The sequence below is a fragment of the Balaenoptera acutorostrata genome, chromosome 15 (genome assembly GCF_949987535.1).
Source record: "Balaenoptera acutorostrata chromosome 15, mBalAcu1.1, whole genome shotgun sequence".
Taxonomy (NCBI): domain Eukaryota; kingdom Metazoa; phylum Chordata; class Mammalia; order Artiodactyla; family Balaenopteridae; genus Balaenoptera; species Balaenoptera acutorostrata.
Window position 1 is genome coordinate 20,136,070 of NC_080078.1, and position 17,898 is coordinate 20,153,967.

Genomic DNA, 17,898 nt, shown 5'->3' on the forward strand with positions numbered 1-17,898 from the left:
AGTACATTTACCGCATCTCTTAAAATCCCAGGAATTGGCTCCTGAAATAAGAACAGGGATTCTCATTTGGACTAACAACGCTCCAGCTTCCAACACTGCAAATTCTAGAGAAAGGAGTGGTGGATACAAGAAACATAGTGTCTATAAACACTAGTAAAACTTATGACTATATCTAAATAAATGTGGATATGTTTATTGTGAGAAAAATTAAAAACTGGAACTAGAATTTCATAAGATTTCAACATTGGAGGGGGCAGGAAAGGGTTTGAAAGTAGGTTATGGCTTGAATTATTCCAAGGGGGCTGTAGAGGCAAAGTCAGTCTAGATACTGATGGGAAGATATCTGACAGGAGATTTAAGATGAATTGGAATGGGTCATGCAGGAGGCTTCTGGGGTGCCGGAAATATTTCATTTCTCAACGTAAAAATGTTAAGTTTTGTTTGCTTTATGTTTTTTTTTCCTGAGTGTCTTATATTTCTGTACATATGGTATTTTATAATAAAACATTTAAAAACTCAAGAGTGACTGCTAGATTTGGGATTTTCAAACCTGGCTGCATATACAACATGGGGAAGATTTAAAAATATTGATGGCCAGAGCACACCCCAGACCAAATGAATTAGAATCTCTGGGATGGGGACATATGTATCTGAGAACCACTGTACTAAAAGAATAAAAATAAACAAATTCAATGGGAGGAAACAGTAATCACAATCAATGTTAATGGGTTAAATTCTCAAAGTAAAAGAACTCAACAAGATCACTGAGATCCAAGTTTCCTTCATTTCTCAGGTTTCCTATCTCGGTATTGGCTCTGTTCTCAAATTCCTTGTGGCTACAGGACTGCTGTAGAAATGTTATCCCTATGTGCTTTTAGGTTTATATTAAGAGGGAAAGAACTCTTGAGTTTATGCCAGATATCTCAGCAAAACCTTCATGGCTTTGCTTCTACTGTGATCGTGTGCTTAACCCTGAGCTAATCACTGTGACCAGGAGACTTTGGTTGGCCAGGCCTACATCACAGGCATGCCCACCCCCTGCCCCAAACTCAGGGTGCAGTCAATATTGCCAGAACGACATGGGATGAAAGTATGGGGGAGAGCTGGAGCCTCAGGCAAAACCCAGAAGCTGTTAGCAGAAGTAGAGTGAATGGAAGCTGGGCAACCAAAGAGAAAAAAAAATTCCATAATGGAAATATAGATTCAAGGCATTAGAAAACAATAAAAACTAAACCAAAGTGGGTAGGTTCAAAGTGGAGGTTAAGAGATGGAAACTGGTTAAAAAAAATATCCTGCCCTACAGAAACAGTTGTCTATGGCCTTGACTGAGGCCAGAGAAGAAGCTATTAAGGACAGTGGACAAGCTGAGTCAATCTCCATGGTTACCAGTCCATCCTATATCCCCAAATATGTATCTGCAGCTCAGATTTCTCTCTCCACGTTTATATACACACTTGCCTTCTGGACAACTATACTACATGTCTGAGAGGCAGTTCAAATTCATCATGTCCAAAACTTAATTATCAAAAGGTGCCAACCCTCCTCTTCTTAAATTCCTTTTCTTCATTAATTACCTCAGGCTCTAAACCAGGAACCTAGAATCATCTTTTAATTCCTTCCTCTCTCACCTCCATATCTCATCTTTCTCTAAGAATGGTTTCTATCTCCATTCTTCATCAGGATTTAGCACAATTGTAATTTAATCTTTGGGTAATTTGTTTGAATAGTGATCACTCCCACTAGGCTGGATCCAGGACAATAGGCCCATTGCAGTCTTTCCATTTTTGCATCCCCAAATTTGAGCTCTGTTACTGGCATTCAGTACTGGCGAGTATTTGTAGAAAGATTAAAATCAAGTCTGCCAGCATCGAGTTTTATGTGCCATTTTCCAAACTCAACACTATATTACTACCTGAGTAATCTTCTGAAAATGCAGATCTGACTATATTTTCCCCTCTGTTTAAAATCTTTGCATCTTTCAATGACCCCTCATTCCCTAAAGGAAAGCAGTGTTTCTTAAACTTTCAGTGTCTAATAACTACTTATTAGCTGTCTGGAGCATATTGAAAACCTCCAACTTTAGGTAAACATTCATAAAATTTTTAAATAATAAAATTAGTATAAATTAACTTAAAAATTAATAATATTCAAGTATCCCTTGTTATCCAAGCCTATTTATCTCCTGAGTTTGAGTTTGGAAATCAAGTTCATATAGCAAGGGATACATATACTTGGTACCTGAATTCTGGATAACAAGTAGCAAGAGTTTGGATAGTGCAGGATACCAGGCCTACTAAAAAGAAGTATTCAAATATACTCAGATCCTGAGTTTGGGTAGAGAGAGGTGAAATAGCAAAAGTAGGATGATGAGAAATATCAAGTCAGCGAAAGGGATACTGCTATTTGCAATCAATCATTAAAGTATATAACATACACACATATATATGTGCATCTGGATTAATGACAGATTCCATTTATTTTGTTCTGCTAAACTAGAAAGCATAACTAAGAATTATGGGCAGCAAATGCTTGGTGGCCCTACAGATGGTTGTGTATATTTGGATGGGACCTATACCTAGAAACAGTGGTGAAGTATCTCACTAAAGGCCACTTTTACAAGCAGGTAAGTCAAAGAATATATCTTATTCAAAGGCTGGATGGCTGGATGTTTTAACTTGGATGGTAGTTGCAAATGAATTTCTAATGTTTTTTGTTTGGGCTCAGCTCTGGAAAGAATTTCTCCATGTTTTCTGGCATAGTGAATGGTTTTTTTTGTTTGTTTGTTTTTTTTAATTTTATTTTTAAACTTTATTTATTTTTGGCTGTGTTGGGTCTTCGTTTCTGTGCGAGGGCTTTCTCTAGTTGCGGCAAGCGGGGCCCACTCTTCATCGCGGTGCGCGGGCCTCTCACTATCGCGGCCTCTCTTGTTGCGGAGCACAGGCTCCAGACGCGCAGGCTCAGTAGTTGTGGCTCACGGGCCTAGTTGCTCCGCGGCATGTGGGATCTTCCCAGACCAGGGCTCGAACCCGTGTCCCCTGCATTAGCAGGCAGACTCCCAACCACTGCGCCACCAGGGAAGCCTGAATGGTTTTTAAATATGCCCAATAGTATGTTGTTGATGTCTTTCTCCAGAAAATGAAAAAAATCAAGTATTAGGAAAGAGTCAATGCCTGCTAACAAAGCCTCTTCACCACAGTTCAACTTCCTGATATCTTATCCTTGGCACTGAATGTCCTAAGACGTTGGGCCTGAAGTGAGAAGTTTGAGCTTTTCAAGCTACTGCCCAGGGCGTGTTGACACCCACTTGAAATCATTGAGATAACATTTCCTTACAACACTGGTAATGACGACAAGGACCAGATTTATGGTTTCTGGCTCACCTTGGCATTATTGGTGATATAAAGAAGTCTTATCTCCTCCCTCCTTTCAATTATTCACATGAGTACCTTCCCCTTGGATAGACAGCACGCTTTAGGGTGGAAAAACAGTTTTAGTACACACCGCCCATTTCTTCACAAAACACACAGGAAAGACATATGCTCCCTGATGGAGATTTGATTGTGCTAACAATTTTTGTTACTTCTTCAACACTTAGTGAAGATCAGCATGCATAACTGTTCTTGGTAAATAAAACAGGGTACAATTTTAGCACCTGGATACAACTATTTTTGAGTAGTCAAGTGAGGTACATGGCAAAAATGGCCCTAATTCTTCATCCTTCCTTATGTCCATGCCCTTTGTCACAGTGTAGTAGCTCCCTCACACTCTACATCTGAGCTGGCCATGGGACTTGCTGGGGCCCAATGGGATGGTAGCAAATGTGACAAAGCAGAGACCTGAAAAGTGCTTGCATGTTTGGGCTTGCTCGTTCTTGCTCCTCTGTCTTTGCCATAAGAACATGCTTGGGCTAGCCTGCTAGAAGATGAGACGCATAGAGTAGAGTTACCCCACTTGTCCCAGCCAAGTCTATCCCAGACTGGCCATGCTGATACCCAGACACATGAAAGAACCCAGCTGAGAGGAGCAGAGCTTCCCACAGCACCCACAGCCAGGACTGGCTTCATGGCTATGGGGCCTTTGTAGTCACACAGGGTCCTGTGCTAAGAAAAGTCCCATGCTTGGTTTAATGTTCTGCTGTCATGACCTTGAAATTCTTAATAACTTTTGAATAAGGGGCCATGCATTTTTATTTTGCACTGAGCTCCACAAATTATGTAGCTGGTCTTGCCCACATTTTAGCATGACACCTGGATGAGCCTAGCTGAGATGGGAAGAACCACCTCACTGGCCTACAGACTCATGAGATTAATAAATTCCTATTATTTAAGTGACTAGGGTTTGTAGTTGTTTTACATTTTTGTAGCAATAGATACTGACACACCAAACCTTTTTTTGCTGGACGCATGGCTGGTCCTCCATCAGCATTATCTCAAATGCACTTCTAACCTGCATCATATCTCACAAAAATATTAGATTAATTGATAATGAGAATTCAAAATTATAAATTATTTCTCATTCATATAGCTGCCACGGAGATGCAAAAAGCTGGTTCATTCTTTTCCCACAAGTGGTTTTACTCAACTGTAAAACAAAATATTGGCTGTCATCAGTACAACAGTAATAGTTCCACCATCTTTGCGTGCCACTTGTGCTATGCAGCATACTATCCTGACATTAGGTTTGCTTATGGCTACTTTGGCTTTCTCTCTCAGCATTTTATTTGTCCTGAATTTGAGGCTGGTTTTATAAGCATGTGGGCCATAGCATGACTTGTATCTGTTGGTGCTGCTGCCTTGGCATCTTTGCACTTAGAAATAAAATTAATCAATTTCATACTAGAAAATATTATTTTGTGCTTGGTCCCAGAAAAACTACTGGTTGACCTATAAGGTTATGCTATTTTGGAAATGATGTAAAATCTCTGAGAGCATCACGAAGCTCTCTGACAGAGTTTTCTAATACAGAGTGTGCAAGGTGGGATAAATCCCTTGTTCAATAAAATCCAGTTTTTAGATATTCATAGCCACACTTCCTGTTCACACTTTCCCTTTCAGCTGCTTGGGTGAAATCATCACGTTCACAGATGCTCTTGTCCCAATAGATCCTGAAGTCCTGTTCACTAATTATGCTTCTGAATTGTAGAGTTTATACTACTATTTTTATCATTGCTTTTATACTTCAATGAACCACTTTTTAGTCATTAATCTATTTTTGTTAATCAGAGCCATAACACAATAGTAACAACAAAAAATGCAAATTTTACACACATAAACAATAATATTCCAATGATATAGCTAAAATAAACTATATCCTAGTAACTGATTTTAACTACACCTTGTTAAGTGTCTGACCAATTTGATCCATCCATATGCATGAACCATTATTAAGAACATAATGGTATTTGATAATTTTTCTTCCATTTCAAATTCATAAAATTTTAAAGAACATATCTTTTTATTACTTGCGCCACTGAAGCTGCTTGAGGACCATTAGTTTTACAGGTTAATTGATCACATTTTAGAAACACTGACCTAAAAGGCCTGAACTCTTTGACATGATATATAAGCCACTTCATAATCTAGTCCCTTGATTCATATAAAACAATAGTTGTTATTAGTGTGTATACACACACACACGTTGTTATTAGTATAACAATAACAATAGCAACAACAACACTTTCTATTTACTGAGATGATGCCATGTGATCAGGTGCCTTTCTAAGCATTTAAAAGGGATTCTCTTATTTCAAACTCACAGTAACCCTAGGAGGTAGGTACTAGTTTGTTATTATGAATTTACAGATAGGGAATTATGAATATTACAGAGGTACTTGCTCAAGATCACAGAGCTAGTAAGATGCCGAGCAGGAATCTGATTCCAGGCTTGTCTAACTCTTAAGGACTATATTACCTGGTCCCACCCTGCCTCTTCAACCTCCCCTTCCTGTACTCTCTCACAAACGCACACAGCCTCTGTATGCCCCAGCCAGGCCACACTACCTTCCATTCCCCAGAGAAGAGGTCTTCCATCTGTGTCTGTGCCCATCTTGTTCCTTCTGTCTGGAATGCCCTCCGTTTTTCCTCACGTCACCCTTGTGAACTTTCATTCACCCTTCAGCACCCAATTTAAGAGTCTCCTCTATGAAGACTTTCCTTCCACCCACACCCCAGATTTTTACCTTGTCTGTAATATCAGCCTAAATTTTATTTCTTTCCATTCTCCAGACAAAACTGCAAAAATGTCTAGAGTGACAGCTGAGTTACTAAGAATTATAAGATGACAGAACATAATTTACTACATTGTACCTGATTGTTCCCTGGTCTATCATTAGTCAACTCCAGTTATTGATTTACGCCTCAATGAATAGACAATTCCTTACCTTAAAATGTTATTCTCAGGTGGTCAGAGGACAGAATTAATTTTTATTGCATCTATAATAGCAACTAGTTAACTTCATGAGGCACAGGGAATACATTCTCTATTTTACCCTCTCCAATTTACTATCGGAGAGAGAGATCCATGATAATAAGTAAAATTTCTAAATTCACTGGTGCTAAGAACTGGTAGGGATATTGTTTTATGGATACTTAGAAAACACAGCTCTATCAAGGTGGCAAGAATATATCTTTAGGTCTACTGGTAATTAAGGAAGCTGTAAGTTAATCAGTTATATTCTCTCTGAAGAGAAAGTAGGGGCTTCCCTGGTGGTGCAGTGGTTAAGAATCCACCTGCCAATGCAGGGGACATGGGTTCGAGCCCTGGTCCAGGAAGATCACACATGCTGCGGAGCAACTAAGCTCACGTGACACAACTACTGAGCCTGCTCTCTAGAGACCACGAGCCACAACTACTGAGCTCACGTGCCACAACTACTGAGCCTGCACTCTAAAGCCCACGAGCCACAACCACTGAAGCCCGTGCATCTAGAGCCTGTGCTCTGCAACAAGAGAAACCACTGCAATGAGAAGCCTGCGCACCGCGACGAAGGATAGCCCCTGCTCACCACGACTAGAGAAAGCCCACATGCAGCAACGAAGACCCAATGCAGCCAAAAATAAATAAATAAATAAATAAATTTAAAAAGAGAGAAAGTAGAAGGTGGTGGTTTAGAGCAACGGTCTCTAAACTCTTTTGAACACTCACTTCAGCAGTAGACATTTGAACCTGCACCCCTGCAAATGTGTGTATTTATTTATAGTTTATGTATGTGTACTACTGAATTAACATACAGTATATTATAAAACATTCATGAAATGGAAACGAAAAGGAATGAGGTAAGGAATAAATAAAAATAGAAGTTCCACTATTTTCCTTCCTTACCCAGTGGATCTTCTTGTGTACCTGCTGGGATACATTCACACTACTATTGAAGACCAACAGTCTACAGATCAGTCACTGGACAAATACCAACTGGCCCCGGTGGATCCAGATGCTGGGCTCACCCTAGTGGTCCCCAGCACCTGGTTGGCCCCTGTGGACCCAGGATCCAGGTCCAACCATGCAGACTCTGGTCCCAGACCCATCACTGCAGACCCAAGCACCAGGCCTGCCTGGTGAATCCGGGCTCCAGGTCCACCCCCAAGGACCCAGGCACCAGGTCTTCCCACCTGCTGACCCAGGCACCAGGCCTGCCCACTTATGGATATCACCTAGAATCTCTGGATGGGCTGACTGGTGAAGGGCTTTGCCTACTGAAGCCAGTCTATAAAGCCATTCTTCAAGTGTGTAGACACCAACACAAGGCCACAGGATCATGAATAATGAAGAAAACATGACACCACCAAAAGAAACTAATAAAACTCCAATGACTGACCCTAAAGAAATGGAGATCTATGAACTGTCTGACAAAGAATTCAGAATAATCCTCTTAAAGAAATTCAAGGAACTACAAGAAAACACAGATATACAAATAAATGAAATTAGGAAAACAATGCATGAACAAAATGAGAGGTTCAACAAAGAAACAGAAACTATGTATTAAAAAAAAGTAGAGGGCTTCCCTGGTGGCGCAGTGGTTGAGAATCCGCCTGCCAATGCAGGGGACACGGGTTCGAGCCCTGGTCTGGGAAGATCCCACATGCCACGGAGCGACTAGGCCCATGAGCCACAATTACTGAGCCTGCGCGTCTGGAGCCTGTGCTCCGCAACAAGAGAGGCCGCGACGGTGAGAGGCCCGCGCACGGCGATGAAGAGTGGCCCCCACTCGCCGCAACTAGAGAAAGCCCTCGCACAGAAACGAAGACCCAACACAGCCATAAATAAAAATAAATAAATAAATAATTTAAAAAAAAAAAAGATCACCTCACTGCAACTCTAGTGCTGATTTAATGTGATATTAAGGAGGTGACGTCTATTAAAAAAAAAAAAAAAGTAGAAATTCTAGAGTTGAAGAACACAATAATTGAACTGAAGAATTCAATAGAGAGCTTTGGCAGATTTGACCAAGCAGAAAAAAGAATTAGTGAGCTAGAAGGCAGATCATTTGAAATCATCCAGTCAGAGAAGTCAAAGAAAAAAGAATGAAAGAGTCAAGATAGCCTATGTGAATCATGATATACTATTAAAAAAAACAGTCTATGCATTATTGGAGTCCCAGAAGAAGAGGGGGAAAGGGGGAAAAGAAAGCTTATTTAAAGAAACAATGGCTGAGAACTTCCCAAACCTGGGGAGAGATTTGGACATCCAAGTTCATGAAGCTAATAGGTGACTCTAAAATTTCAACACCCAAATCATGTTTTCCAAGACAGCTTAGAATAAAATTGTCTAAAATCAAAGAAAATGAGATAATTTTTAAAGCAGCAAGAGAGAAAAAAAATCTCACCTATATGGGAACCCCCATAAGGCTATTAATGAATTTCTCAGCAGAAACCCTGTAGGGCAGAAGAAAGTGGGATAATATATTCAAATTACTAAAAGAAAAAAAAACTGTGAAGAATACTTTACCTAGCAAAGTTGTTTTTGAGAAATGGAGACAGAAAGATTTTCCCAAACAAACAGAAGCTGAGGGAGTTCATCATGACTAAACCTGTCTTACAAGAAATGCTGAAATGAGTTCTTCAAGCAGAAATGAAATAACATGAAAATATATGAAAATATAAAAGATACTGGTAAAGGTAAGTATATAGTCAAATTCAGAATACTCTAATACTGTAATATGGTGGTGTGTTAATCAATTAACTCTAGTATAAAGGTTTAAAGGACAAAAGTATTAAAAATAACAATAGCTACAATAATTTGTTAGTGAATATACAATATAAAAGAGGTACACTGTGACATCAAAAACATAAAATATAGGGTGGGAATAAAAGAATAAGAGTTTTTGTATGCAGTCAAAGTTAAGTTATCAGCTTTAAATAGACTGTTACGTCTATAAGATGTTTTATTTAATACTCATGATAACTACAGAGCAAAAACCTACAGTAGATACACAAAAGATAAAGAGAAGGGAGTCAAAGCATTCAATTATGGAAAATCACCAGTTCACAAAGAAAGACAGCAAAAGAGAAAGAAAGGAAAAAGGGAACTACATAACAGCTGGAAAACAATGAGATGGCATTAGTTAAGTCCTTACCTATCAATAGTTACTTTCAATGTAAATGGATTAAATTCTCCAATCAAAAGGCTCAAAGTGGCTGAATGGATTAAAAAACAGAATCCAACTTTATGCTGCCTCCAAGAGACTTACTTCAGACTTAAGGACATGAACAAGCTCAAACTGAAGGGGTGGAAAAATATATTCCATGCAATGGAAACCAAAAGAGAGCAGGAGTGGCTATACCTATATCAGACAAAATAGACTTTAAGTCAAAAGTGTTAACAAGAGACAAAGAAGGTCATTATATAATGATAAAGGGGTTAATTAATCAAGAAAATACAGCAATTGTAAATATATATACAACCCAAATCAGAGCACCTAAATATATTAAGCAAATCCTAGTAGATGTGAAGGGAGAAATAGACAACACTACAATAATAGTAGGAGACTTCAATACCCGACTTTCAATGATGGATAGATTATCCAGACAGAAAATAAATATGAAACGTTGGACTTGAACTACACCTTAGACCAAATAGACCTAACAGACATGTATAGAATATTCTACCCAACAGCAGCAGAATACACATTCTTCTAAAGCACAGATGGAACATTCTCCAGGATAGATCATATGTTAGATTACAAAACAAGCCTAGCAAATAGCAAATGTAAGATGATTGAAATCATACCAAGTATATTTTTTGACTGATATGAAACTAGAAATCAGTTACAAGAGGAAAACTGGAAAATTCACAAATGTGTGGAAATTAAACAACACACTCTTGAGCAACCAATAGGTCAAAGAAGAAATCACAAGAGAAACCAAACAATATCTTGACACAAACAAAAATGAAAACACAACATACCAGAACTTATGGGATACAGCAAGACTAGTTCTAAGAGGGAAGTATAATGCAATAAACATCTCTATTTAAAAAAAAAAAAAAAAGCAAGGTTCCTAAAGTGAATGAACCCAGCCAGTGCCTCTTGCAATGGAGATGGCCACGTCTTGAGAGTTTCCAACTCTGGAAAAATGAGCATCCTCAAGAGACCCCAGAATCTAACAATAGCATATACACTTCCTTTATAGAGTCTCTTGCTGCTATGACTTGATTATCACAAGCTCCAGTTTGGTTGTATTTGCTACTTCCCTGCAGGTGATGAAAGCTTTCTTTGCTTTGGTGACTAATGGTATACAAGCTGCCCCTTTCTGGGATAGCAAAAAGCAAGGACTTGTGGGCATGTGTACTATCACTAATTTCATCAATATCCTGCACCGTTACTATAAATCAGCCTTGGTACAGATCTATGAGTTGGAAGAACACAAGATAGAAACTTGGAAGGAGGTGTACATACAGGACTTCTTTAAACCACTTGCCTGCATTTCTCCTAATGCCAGCATGTTTGATGCTGTCTCTTCATTAATTCAAAACAAGATCCACAGGCTGCCAGTTGTTAACCCAGAATCAGGCAACATCTTGTACATCCTCATCCACAAATGCAGTCTCAAGTTCCTCAAATTGTTTATCACTAAGTTCCCAAGCCAGAGTTCATGTCTAAGTCTCTAGAAGAGCTACAAATCAGCTTCTATGCCAACACTGCTATGATCTGCTGTATGTGGCTCTGGGCATCTCTGTACAGCACCAATTCTCAGCCCTGCCAGCGGTGAATGAGAAAGGTCATGTGGTAAACATCTTTTACAAGTTTGATGCTATCCACCAGGCAGCAGAAAAGACCTACAACAACCTAGATGAGTCTGTAGCCAAAGCCCTGCAACATCAATCACATTACTTTAAATGTGTCCTCAAGTGCTACCTGCATGAGACTCTGGAGACCATCATCAATGGGCTGGTGGAAGCAGAGGTTCACCGACTTGCAGTGGTAGATGAGAGTGATGTGGTCAAGGGAATTGTATCACTATCTGACAACCTGCAGGATCTAGTGCTCACGGGCAGAGAGAAGCAGCCCTGAGCTGAGGGAAGAGGGCAGGCAGCACCAGCGGATGCGCCCCACTCATTGCTTGCCTAAAGCTCTGGGAATCACAGATAAAACCTGGTGACTGTTCCTTGTTCAGGAGCCCCCCTACCCTTCTACCTGGGAGCTGGAGAATGCATGGGGAAAGGAAGGAGAATAAATTTTTAGGTGTCCTTATCCTCACAGTACTCAGAAAAACTTTCAGTCTAGCCCATCCTAGTTCCTATCCTTTTATTCATATCCCCCTTTCTGGGCAAACTATGGGCTCTGTGCCCCCCCAGAAAATTCTGATCTCTAAGAGATCCCTGGACTTCACTTAGCCTTAGCCTCTATCTCTGCCTCTGACTCCACTATAAGATAATAGCACCATAAAACTCTTCATAAAGATATTTTCATTCATCCTGTTTCATGTTGGATGAAAGAGGCTAAATTCATTTTGTGACATTTCTTCCCACAATGGGCGTGGGGTGGATCATTGGAGGAGGGTTTTGGGGTGTCTATGCTGTATGCATGTGAAGGGAGATGGGAGTTAGGTGGAAGAAGAGGGCAGAGTGGTTAGCTGAGGTTATCGCTTTTCATGGTGAACCTAATTAAAATGACAAGAACCCATCCTGAGGGTTGTCTTTTCATCCTGTTTATGTTTTCCTTTGCTGTGCAAAAGCTTTTAAGTTTCATTAGGTCCCATTTGTTTATTTTTGTTTTTATTTCCATTTCTCTAGGAGGTGGGTCAAAAAGGATCTTGCTGTGATTTATGTCATAGAGTGTTCTGCCTATGTTTTCCTCTAAGAGTTTTATAGTGTCTGGCCTTACATTTAGGTCTTTAATCCATTTTGAGTTTATTTTTGTGTATGGTGTTAGGGAGTGTCCTAATTTCATTCTTTTACATGTAGCTGTCCAGTTTTCCCAGCACCACTTATTGAAGAGGCTGTCTTTTCTCCATTGTATATTCTTGCCTCCTTTATCAAAGATAAGGTGACCATATGTGCATGGGTTTATCTCTGGGCTTTCTATCCTGTTCCATTGATCTATATTTCTCTTTTTGTGCCAGTACCATACTGTCTTGATTACTGTCATACAGAGTGAAGTAAGTCAGAAAGAGAAAAACAAATACTGTATGCTAACACATATATATGGAATCTAAAAAAAAAAAAAGGGTTCTGAAGAACCTAGAGGCAGGACAGGAATAAAGATGCAGACGTAGAGAATGGACTTGAGGATGTGGCGACGGGGAAGGGTAAGCTGGGACGATGTGAGAGAGTGGCATGGACATATATATACTACCAAGTGTAAAATAGATAACTAGTGGGAAGCAGCCACATAGCACAGGGAGATCAGCTAGGTGCTTTGTGATCACCTAGAGGGATGGGATAGGGAGGGTGGGAGGGAGAGGCAAGAGGGAGGAGATATGGGGATATATGTATATGTATAGCTGATTCACTTTGTTATAAAGCAGAAACTAACACACCACTGTACACTGTAAAGCAATTATACTCCAATAAAGATGTTAAAAAAAATTAAATTAAATTAAATTTAAAAAAATGACAAGGGGCTTCCCTGGTGGCGCAGTGGTTGGGAGTCTGCCTGCCGATGCGGGGGACGCGGGTTCGAGCCCTGGTCTGGGAAGATCCCACATGCCGTGGAGCAACTAGGCCCGTGAGCCACAATTACTGAGCCTGCGCGTCTGGAGCCTGTGCTCCGCAACAAGAGAGGCCGCGATAGTGCGAGGCCCGCGCACCGCGATGAAGAGTGGCCCCCGCTTGCCACAGCTAGAGGAAGCCCTCGCACAGAAACGAAAACCCAATACAGCCAAAAATAAATAAATAAATAAATGATGTAAGAAATTAAAAAAAAAAAAATGACAAGAACCACCTCCCCAAAAAAGAGAAAGATTACAAAACTTTATACCTTAAGGAACGAGAAAAAGAAGAACAAACTAAGCCCAAAATTAGCAGAAGGAAGGAAATAACAAAGATTGGAGCAGAAATAAATGAAATGAAGACCAGAAAAACAATAGAAAAGATAACACAATTAAGAGCTGGGTTTTTTTTTAAAGATAAAAAGTTGACCAACCTTTAGCTAGACTAATTAAGAAAAAAAGAGAGGACCCAAATAACTGAAATTAGAAATGAAAGAAGAGACATTACAGCTGATACCACAGTAATGCAAAGGATTATAAGAGACTACTATGAGCAATTATATGCCAACAAACTGGATAATCTAGAAAAAATGGACAAATTCCTAGAAACATTCAAACTAACAAGACTGAACCATGAAGAAATAGAAAATATGAACAGACCAATAACAAGTAAGGAGATTGTATCAGCAATCAAAAACCTCCCAACACAGAAAATTCCAGGACCAGATGGTTTCCCTGATGAATTCTAACAAATATTTAAAGAAGAATTAACACCAATCTTTCTCAAACTCTTTCAAAAAATTGAAGAGGACAGAACACTCTTTTTTTTTTTTTATTTTTTTTATTTTTTTTCAGAACACTCTTAAATTCATTTCACAAGCTAGCATGACCATGATGCCTAAGCCAGATAAGGATGCTACAAGAAAAGAAAACCAAAGGCCAGTTTCACTGATGAATATAGATACAAATATTCTCAATAAAATACTCACAAACTGAATTCAGCAGCACATTAAAAGGATCATACAACATGATCAAGTGGGATTTATGTCTGGGATGCAAGGATGGTTCAACATATGCAAATCAATAAATGTGATACACCACATTAATAGAATGAAAGATAAAAATCATATGATCGGGCTTCCCTGGTGGCGCAGTGGTTGAGAATCTGCCTGCCAATGCAGGAGACACGGGTTCGTGCCCTGGTCTGGGAAGATCCCACATACCGCAGAGCAACTGGGCCCGTGAGCCGCAATTACTGAGCCTGCGCGTCTGGAGCCTGTGCTCCGCAACAAGAGAGGCCGCGATAGTGAGAGGCCCGCGCACCGCGATGAAGACTGGCCCCCGCTTGCCACAACTAGAGAAAGCCCTCGCACAGAAACGAAGACCCAACACAGCCATAAATAAATAAAAATAAAAATTAAAAAAAAAAAAATCATATGATCATCTCAATAGATGCAGAAAAATACTTGACAAAATTCAACATCCTTTCATGATAAAAAATCTCAACAAATTGGGTATAGAAGGAATGTACCTCAACATAATAAAGGCCATACATGACACACCCACAGCTAACATCATCCTCAACAGTAAAAGGTTGAAAGCTTTCCCAATAAGATTAAGAACAAAACAAGGGTGTCCCCTCTCAACATTTTTATTCAACAGAGTCCTAGAAGTCCTAGACAGAACAGTTAGGCAAGAAAAAGAAATAAAAAGCATACAAATCAGAAAGGAAGAAGTAAAAGTGTCTTTGTTTGCAGATGATATAATCTTATATACAGAAAATCCTAAAGACTCCACCAAAAAAAAAATGTTAGAACTAATAAATGAATTCAGTAAAGTTGAAGATACAAAATCAACCTACAAAAATCAGTCGCATTTCTATACAACAACAATTAACTATCCGAAGAAGAAGTAAAGAAAACAATCCCATTTACAGTAGCATTACAAATAATAAAATACTTAGGGACAAATTTAACCAAGGATGTGAAAGGTTTGTACACTGCAAATTATAAAGCATTGATGAAAGAAACTGAGGAAGACACAAATAATGGAAAGATATCATGTGTTTGTGGATCAAAAGAATTAATATTGTTAAAAGTTCATTCTACCCAAAGGCATTTGTAGATTCAGTGCAATCCTTATCAAAATCCCAATGCATTTTCCACAAAAATAGAAAAAGCAATCCTAAAATGTGTATAGAACCACAAAGACCCTGAAGAGCCAAAGCAATTTTGAGAAGGAAGAACAAAGCTGGAGGCATTACACTTACTGATTTATTACAAAGCTATAGTAATAAAACAGTTTGGTACTGGCATAATGACAGACACACAGATCAATGAAAAAGAATCTCTTGATTATTTATTCTAGAAACAAACCCATGCATATACAGTCAACTAATATTTTACAAGAGAGCCAAGAATACTCAATAGGGAAAGGACAGTCTCTCTTCAATAAATGGTGTTGGGAAACCTGGATATTCACATGCAAAATAATAAAATTAGACTCCTATCTTATATAACCCACAAAAATTATCTGGAAACGGATTAAAGATTCAAATAGAAGATCCAAAACTTTAAAACTACAAGAAGAAAGCACAGGGAAAAAGCTCCTTGACATTGGTCTTAGCAACAATTTTTAGTGTATGACAACAAAAGCACAGGCAACAAAAGCAAAATTCAACGGGGCGGACTAGATCAAACTGAAAATTTCTGCACAGCAAAAGCAACAATCAGCAAAGTGAAAAGGCAACCTCCAGAATGGGGGGAAATGTTTGCTAACTATCTTTTTATTTATTTATTTATTTATTTATGGCTGTGTTGGGTCTTTGTTTCTGTGCAAGGGCTTTCTCTAGTTGCGGCAAGTGGGGGCCACTCCTCATCACAGTGCGCGGGCCTCTCATTATCGCGGCCTCTCTTGTTAAGGAGCACAGGCTCCAGACGCGCAGGCTCAGTAATTGTGGCTCATGGGCCCAGTTGTTCCGCGGCATGTGGGATCCTTCCAGACCAGGGCTCAAACCCATGTCCCCCGCATTGGCAGGCAGACTCTCAACCACTGCGCCACCAGGGAAGCCCCCTAACTATCTTTAAAAAATTTTTTATTTTACATTGGCATACAGTTAACAACGTTTTGTTAATTTCAGGTGCATAGCAGATTGATTCAGTTATACATATACATGTACCTATTCTTTTTCAAATTCTTTTCCCAATTATGCTAACCATCTATCTGATCAGAGATTAATATCTAAAATATATAAGGAACTTGTATAACTCAATATCAAAATAACAAATAACCTGATTTAAAAATCTAAGGACTAAGGACTTAAATAGACATTTTTCCAAAGAAGGCACACAAATGACCAACAGGTACATAAAAAGATGCTCAACATCACTAATCATCAGGGGAATGCAAATAAAAACTACAGTGAGATATCACCTCACACCTGTTAGAATGGCTATTAACAAAAAGGCAAGAGACAACAAGTGTTGGTATGGCTGTGGAGAAAAGGAAACCCTGGGGCACTGTTGGTGGGAATGTAAACTGGTGGAGCCACTATGGAAAACAGTATGGAGATTCCTCAAAAAATTAAAAATAGAACTATCATATCATCCAGCAATCCCACATCTGAATATATATCTAATAGAAATGAAATCACTGTCTCAAAGAGATATCTTCACCCTCATGTTCATTGCAGCATTATTCACAATAGCCAAGACATGGAAACAACCTAAATGTCCATTAATGTACGAAAGGAAAAAGAAAATGTGATACACACACACATACACACACACACACACACACACACACACACACACACACACACTGGAATATTATTCAGCCATAAAAAAGAAGGAAATCCTGCCTTTTGTAACACATGGATGGACCCTAAGGGCATTATACTAAGTGAAATGAGTCAGACAGAGAAAGACAAATACTACACATTCTCACTTATATGTGGAACCTAAAAAATTCAAACTCATAAAAATAGTAGAATGATGGGGATTCCCTGGTGGCACAGTGGTTAAGAATATGCCTGCCAATGCAGGGGACATGGGTTCGATCCCTGGTCCGGGAAGATCCCACATGCCACAGAGCAACTAAGACCGTGCACCACAACTACTGAAGCCTGCACGCCTAGAGCCCATGCTTCGCAACAAGAGAAGCCACCGCAATGAGAAGCCTGCGCACCACAACGAAGAGTAGCCCCTGCTCACCGCAATTAGAGAAAGCCCGCGTGCAGCAACAAAGACCAACACAGCCAAAAATGAATATATAAATAAATATTTATTTAAAAAAAAATAGTAGAATGATGGTTGACAGGGGCTGGGGCTTGGGGGGAATGGGGGAGATGTTGGTCAAAGGGTGCAAACTTCCAGCTATAAGATGCATAAGTTTTGGTAACTAGACTTAACAATACTATATTATATTCTTGAAAGTTGTTAAGAGAGTAGATCTTAAATGTTATCACTACACACACAAAAAGGTAATTACGTGGAAGAATGAAGGTGTTAACTAAGCATACTGTAGTAATCATTTCACAGTATATATATATGTGTGTATCAAATCATCACATTGTATACCTTAAACAAACGTATATATATGTCAATAAAGCTGGAAAAAAGGGAGAATTCATCAATACAATTCACTACACTAAAAGGATAAAGTAGGAAAATCATTTTATCATCTAAGAAGACACAGAAAAAGTATTTGATAAAATTCAAAAAACAATTCATATTTAAAAACTCCAAGCAAAGAA

The 17,898-nt window shown here is 39.1% G+C and overlaps 1 pseudogene; it reads left to right on the top strand.

Annotated features, from left to right (window-relative positions):
- LOC103002953 (5'-AMP-activated protein kinase subunit gamma-1-like) overlaps positions 1–11,506 on the top strand; it is a 94,424-nt pseudogene extending 82,918 nt beyond the window's left edge.
- The last annotated feature ends 6,392 nt before the right edge of the window (positions 11,507–17,898 follow it).